This window comes from Cyprinodon tularosa, unplaced genomic scaffold (genome assembly GCF_016077235.1).
Source record: "Cyprinodon tularosa strain WSP-4 unplaced genomic scaffold, ASM1607723v1 ctg66, whole genome shotgun sequence".
Classification (NCBI taxonomy): Eukaryota; Metazoa; Chordata; class Actinopteri; order Cyprinodontiformes; family Cyprinodontidae; genus Cyprinodon; species Cyprinodon tularosa.
The window spans coordinates 3992483-4000379 of record NW_024039407.1 but is presented as its reverse complement, the minus strand read 5'-3'; positions in this window follow the sequence as shown (position 1 = coordinate 4000379).

Here is a 7897-nt window from a genome sequence, read left to right as displayed (position 1 = left end):
TTTTACTAACTTTAAATTCTATGCTATTGTGTTTAGCTCGATAATTAAATGGTAATAAAAAGAAGAAACATCGTAAATGAGAAAATGTTTAAATAATAAACTGATATTTAGGTTGATTTACAAAAATACACATATATGTTTTACCTTCTTAATACAAAACTTCATACGTATTTGAGTTCTCGAGTATCTAAAGCTGTCTGACAAGTACAGAATACAAAAGGCTGATCTTCAACATTAATAACGAAGGTATTAATTTTCACCCCACGGTGGCAAACCATGGGACAACATCTTCGGCTCAGAGAAAGTATCATGTGTCAGAGCCAGAGGAGGGAGGGGGCAGCGGATTTTAACTTCACTTACATTATCAAAATTACTGGACTTCTTCAAACTAATTATTTAAATCTCAACGTTTAAGTGTTCAACCTAAAACACGATCGAAGTCGGGCAAATAACGTTTAAAGTAATAAAATAAACTCCTGACATTTTGTACCGTAGTTGGTTTCGAAAGGAAGGGTGTGGCTATTAGTTTAAAAAAAAAACAACATTGAGGATTTAACACCATTTAACAATCCCCAGATTACAGAAACAAAAATAAACACAATCCAAATCGTGATTAAACGCAAAGTCTAACATTTGGTGAATATAAATTACAAGTAGCTAGCCTGGAAAAAGTTTGACAACTTATTTACTAGCATTTAGTTAGCACATTCAGGGAAATGCTAACCAACGCCGTTGATTTGTAGCCATAACAAATTTAAAAGGAAATATAGTGGAAAGCTTTCAATGTGGTTATTAGCTTTATTCAGACCTGCCTAAAGAAAATTAAAGCTCGTAGTTAGTTGGTATATGGCTCGCGGTTAAGGTTCACACCACTTTTTAGCTACATCCGAGCGCTAACAAGCTAGCCAGTTAGCATTACTCTCTACTCTGAAACTATCGGCTTTCCTAAAAAGTTTAAACACTCGGCCTTTAACGTTTAACATCAATACAAGTATAAACCAATATAAGAACGGCGGTCACATTGGCACGATTAATTGATGTTACATGAACATAAAACATAGTTTATGTCGAGAACTCGCCATTTACTCACTAGCTCTCCTGTTAGCTGGTTGTATAAAAGTTAGCCTAGCCAAGCTATATGTTACACACCAGCTTCCTTATTACTGGGCACATAAATACTAGATAATACAAATTCGGTAAAAAAAATAATTGCAAATACAATAACTTTTGTTCCAAATAACACACCCGTTGAATGATTGGCCATGAAATTAGGATTTGTTTTAGAAGTGTACCAGCTTTCAGACTTACCGTGTTCCACTATGTGTGTGTGTCTGTGTGTGTGTGTCAAATCAGACCGTGGATGTGCGGAGTCAGGGAGTCCCGAGTGAGGCTGCTGATTGGTGGAAAATCAGCCAATCAGGACGATCCAAGTTACGGCAGATTGATATTCTTGACTTGAAATTAATAAACCTAAAATGTAATGCGTTGCAGGATCTAAGTATGGAGGACCAACTCTGCCATATTTAGAAATAAATACAGGAATAAATAAATGCTCAATAAATAAATAAGCATATAATTAATTGTCCCCCAAAATACAATAAATAATTAAATGTAGGTGGAAATGCAATTATACAGTGAGACATAATTGTATATATCCCTTTTAAGTAGTTTCTTTATTTATTCACCTTTGTAATAATTAGATTATTTATTTATTGTCCGTTATAATCTTCAACTTTATTTATTTATTACTTAGTTTTTAAGTATTTATTTATGTGCATGATATAATATTTTTGTCTGTTTTATTCTTCTTTTGTATTTTTTTTTACCCTCGTTATTTCTTCAAACACAAAGCAAATGAACATTTGCCAAATAAAACATATCTATTTATTGAGCGTTTATTTATGCATTTCTGTATTTATTTTTAAATATGGCAGAGTTTGTCCTCCACATATAAAAACCTGGAACCTTTCTTCATTTAAACGCCTTAGCTACGCCATTATAGTAAACCAGAACATTAGCAAAAAAGGGACGGATATGTAGTTTTATACATTTTAATCTGTTTCTCATACAAAATTCATGGATTTTTTTTTTTTTTTACCTCAGAATAGCACAGGTCATCATGCTCCAAATTGGATCTATGGTTCTTCATTTTCCATCAAACTTCTATTGAAGAAACAGTTTGATTCTACTTAAACAAAAAAAATGCTTCATATGTTTTAAAGAATAAAACAAGTTATGTAATCTTTTTTTCTTGAGTTTAACCATTAAACTAAAGAAAAACTATTATGGTAGGTTTTCCTAAGAGTTGAACAGCACTCTTTTTCAAAACTGAACGCGGATTTTGCATCTCTGACTAAATTTATGTAGAAGGAAAAATGACAAAAAACAGACCTTTTGATTGTATCATTTCTGGATCTTTACCTTAAGTGGGAAGATTAGCAAGGAGGGGCAATAATCTTTGAAGCACGCAAGAGCCTCATGGTAACTCTGGAGGAGCTGCAGACATCCGCAGCTTAGGTGGGAAATCTATTGACATGAGTTGTGAAATTCTGAAATATGGCCTTTATGGAAGAGTGGCAAGAAGAGAGCCACAGTATGAGAGGGTCTCTGGTCAGTGAAATATACAAAAAAAATATGGACAAAAAAAGTAATGAAAAACAAAGACCCTTTAAAAAGCTTTGATCTATTCAAATCAATTCAATTCAGTTTATTTATATAGCGCCTATTCACAACACAAGTCATCTCAAGGCACTTTACAGATAATACAGTCAAAATGATTAAAAGTTTTCTATCTATGGAAAACCAGTTGATTGCATTGACTCATTGGCTCAAATACAATCCCTCACACTAAGCATGCTTGTAGCGACAGTGGAGAGGAAAAACTCCCTTTTAACAGGAAGAAACCTCCAGCAGAACCAGGCTCTGGGATCTAAATGGATAAGCAGATATTCTCTCTCATTCTCTACCCAAAGGCTAATTCCAGCAGCCTATATCCAGGATCTAGTTCTTCAAATCATGATCAATAGCTGATCAACAGAGTTGAGGGTTGGAATGTAGATGGGCTTGTAAATCAAGAACTTGGCTCTATGTTCAACTCTTTTTTGACTATCCTCATTGCTGCAGGAAAATAACCCAACTACAAACCTAATCCTTCTATTACATTGTCATTCCCAAAGTGTGCAAGTCTAAGACAAATACTATTTCATCCATGTTTCTGCCTTCTTCTTACATAATTTGCATTTGTCTTTGAATTATATGTCTTACATTGTCAATTGTCCAGAGTTTGTCCTACTTTGAACAGCTTTCGGTGTTTTTCTCTAATCACTTGATTTCCCAGTTTTAGATACAGAGTTCTGCCACTCCTTGCGGTTTGTAAATGCCAGAGTCTATAAGTCATACATCTGTGTGACATCATGTGTAGAGATTTATTTTCCGATGCGCTTCCTTCTGTTCTCTGTGGCGACTGTGTTTGGTCCATTGACTGAATGGATCGAATGAGTTCGCCTTAAAGCATTTCTTTCTTATTACACTTGCTAAATATGGAAGTTGGATTTATCACTGAGGCTGCTCATATTCTTATGACCGCAGGATATTATTAGATGCTCCGCAGAAGGTGTTGCCATGCTTTCAAAACAAAGTGTTCCTTACTTATTTAAGGACAATGAAAAAGGAACAGCTCCTGTCATTAAACAGATATACAGAAGATACCTACAACATAACCAGTGTCACACTACCACTAACTAGAAATTATTCAACTGGATGTTTATATAAACCAGGACAAATGCAAAATAGCAAAATTAAGAGATTTTAATTTATTAAAGGGAAAAAACAACAACAATTTAATCCAGATTCCTTCTGTGGGAAGTGGTGAGCTATAGCTCTTGGAGACCAGAGTGTTTGTGTCCAGGAGTGCAAGATTACTGGTTCGAAACTCAGATTGTCACTCTGGATTGCCTGGAAAGAACCCTCCAATTCGTTCTAAGTCAGAGCTCACTGCTTCTAAAGGACTGGATTAGAGGTCAACTTTTTCCTCTGTGGCAAATTTAAGGGATATTTTACTTCCTGTGTGCAAAACTAGTTTATCTTCTCAATCTAAGTGGCTGTGCCATCCTGAGCAGCAGCAACTCTCATTTCATCAAGTATAATAAACAATGAGTGTCTTACATCACTTCAGAGGAACTTTGGTGCTGCATTTCCATTGGCATTAAGTCTGTTCTTTTACTAGGCCACTTTAAACTTTTCATTTGAATTGATGATGTGCTTTGGATCATTTTCCCGCAGCAATATCAGAATCAGAATTGCTTTATTAATCCCTTGCGGGAAGCTATTTTCCTGCAGGGCAATCATTTACAGAAGAGAGAAAAATAAGATTATATACAGAGAAGATATAAGAATAAAACAAGGATAATAAAATAAGATAAGGATCAAAGTATATACAATCGACATTACTTACCATTTACATTGCTGCTAATAACAGAAATAACTGATGGTTGGACATTCCTCCTAAGGTTTTTCTGTCAGAAAGCACACTTCACTTCACTTTAAATCTGATGCACACATCAACTACATCGGCTAAGCACAGTTTTATCAACCTGCAGGTGGTGCATAGAGTTCACTATACTAATGTCAGGCTGGGATGTAGGGGTCAGCCAGCAGACCTAGTGCATATGTTCTAGCAGTCTCAGAACCTCTCAACCTTTTAGAAACCATATTTAAAGAGATAAGATCTCCCAGTTAGAACCTGACCAGACCTGTGCCCACTTTGGTCTAACACCAGAGGAATATTGGGCTGTGTTGCCAACCGAAGCCTATGTAGGAATAGCCTTTACCATACTCCTTCATAGACGTTTGGTTCTGTTCAGATAGAAACAGAAAGTTACTTCATCCTTTTTTCATTGGGTCAGGGATGTTAAACATTTTCAAATTTGGAAAATATAAACTCAAAGGATCCTGTCAGTCTTTTGTCAAAGTATGGAGGGCTAACACCATACAGGAGCCTTTTGACAACAGATAAGACGGAAATCATAAACAACTGATTAAGGCCTCCCTGTTTTGTCATTCTTATTTTTTATCTTTTCCTTTTCTTATTCCTCATGTATGACATATCCTATAAACTTATGGTAATGTATCTGCTGAACATTGTACTTCTATGTTTTGGAGATTAATGTGCAAACCGATGATGCATCATATCTTCTTTTATTTTCCATCTCTCTGTGTTAATACTAGTAAAAACTAATGAAAACAGATAGAAAGAAAGAAAGAAAGAAAGAAAGAAAGAAAGAAAGAAAGAAAGAAAGAAAGAAAGAAAGAAAGAAAGAAAGAAAGAAACCAAGCTGACTACAGTGTTCCTTCTGTTACTGCAAGTGGTCCAACTCCAGAAGTGGCAAAGCAACCCCAGAGCATCACACTGCCACTACTTGGTTGGACTGTTGGTAAAATAATCTGTTATAAAGTTTATCTCATCATTCCATAAAATCTTTTCGTAAAACTCTTTTGGATTGTAAATATTTTTTTCTTTTTTGGCAGATGTGGGATAGGTTTTTAATGTTGTTTTTCATCATTGGTTCTTGAATTTCATGTGGATGTAATTCTTCTTCCACTTCTTGTTGCTTAACCATGACCTCTGACCTTAACTCAGGCAAAACAGGCCCACAGTGCTTTAGCTGTTATGTATCATCCTAGATGATTTATTGACAGGCTCCTGGAGTGATTTTTGTAGAATGGAAACCCTATGATAACCGTAGGAATGGTTTTCTAATCCCTTAAAGGATGCCATATCAGTGACTTTGTTTCTCATCTGGGGGATGTAGTGTTACATTTAGAGATATATTACCCTACCTCATGTTCTCAGTGAGGTTCCCGTGAATCAGAAGATGTGGTTTATTTTATATTTTTGTTCTTATTGCCACATTGCCCGACAGGACAGTGTTTAAAACCGTTCATTCATGATTATAAAAAATAGGGACTCGTTCAAGCCCTTTCAATTTTTCGTGAAGCTATGAAAGTACCCTACAGAACATTCCAGATCAATGCAAGTTATCTGTATTTTTGGCTTTACCCCCTTCGTAATCGCTTAAATAGTAAAACATTTATTCTTTATTGAAAATAATTTGCCCTTACATAATCTGAGACATGATATGCACTTAATGCATTTATCTTAGTATTTCATAGATTGTATATCTTTGTTTTTTTAATTTTCTTTAAAGATTATTCATAACAAAAACATTTAAGCTTGGCTTTATATTTGTCTAGAATTTTTAGTAATATGGAAATTTATACATCTAAATAATATTCATACCGAACTGTAAGAATAACTTTCACTGTAAACATTTTTAGCGCTCTTTGCAACATAGCTCAAGCCCTGCATAAAAGTAGCTGGTTGCAGAGCATTTTATGTAAGGGTACCAAAGTAAAGGGGGCTGAACACAAATCCACTCCACACTTTTCAAATCTTTATTTGCAAAAATGTTTGAAAACCACGAATCATTTTCTTTCTACTTCACAATTTAGCTCTTAATGTGTGAACACTCCCTTTATCAGGTTTCTGACATGAGAGACGATAGTAAACCATTTTAAGTCTTCCCACATATTATGTGACATTTTTGTCATGAACTAATAAATTGATATTTATTTTTGATAGTTCTGAAAACTACACCCCTTTTTAAAAAGAAAAAGTTAAAGGTTTCTCTATCATTTATAGGTTCTATCTTTTTAGATTTTCTTAGTGAAAAACCTTCAAAGGTTTTAATCAAATTATTTCCAGGAGAAATTAAAATGATCAATCAATTGTAATCTAAATTAGAACTTAAAAAGAAAAAGAAAACTACTTTGGATAAATTAATCCCAAACACATTTCTGCAACCAGGATTTTCCAGCATTAAAAAGAAACATAGATGTATAGATTTTATGTCACATTATATGTGGAAAAAAAGACAACAATCATTTGCATTTAAATCAGAAAAAACAGGGTATTTAAACACACTTTTAAAGCTACTTTATGCATTTTATAGTGTTTACTACATAAAATCTCAATTAAACAGACAAGCTTAAAAGTTTTACGTAAGACAGGATTTCAAGGGGTTTGAATACTTTAGCAAAGCACTGCATGGATTAATACATGGCTAAATGCATATACATATTCTTTTAGGTAATAGTCAATTATATTTTTAGTATTGGATATATTTTCTGTCTGATTCTGTATGTGTGGAGTTTAGTTGACCTATATGTTTAAATGTATTTTTTATTTTGGTTAGGTGGGAGCTCTAATAAACCCCCTGCACTGCAAAAACAATCTAGAAATAAGTCAATATTTCTTAAATTAAGTGTATTTACCCTTAATTTGAGCAGATAAATAATATGATTTACCTGTGGAATTAGTATTTTTTATTCTTAGAATAAGATAATTAGATAATATGCACTTCAAATAAGACAATGCTGTTGTTTTTTTCTTATTTCACATGTAAATTGTCTTGCTCCATTGGCAAATTGTCTCACTTATCTCCTCAATTCAAGGAAAAATGCACATATTTTAAGAAAAAATTACTTATTTAGATCTAATTTTTTGCAGTGTGGGGTTTTTTCTTAAATCTCACTCTGCACACTTTGATTTTTTTATCTTTCCTTTTGAATATCTATTACCTGCTTGGGATGAAAACAATTTGTCATTTTTAGGCAGCACTAGTTATACAGATTGATGGCATAAAAAAAAGTAAAAAGATGGCCATTAGTGGATATATATATAAAATTTTGTCCCTGTTTGGATATGAAAAATTCAGAATAAATTAAATATTTTTTTTAGATCATAGCAGAAGTAGGTAATGAAATGAATCCACCCTGGCTCATAAATGGAGTGCTTTGAAAAACATTGTTTCTTTGCGCAAAGCAAAATGAGAAAACC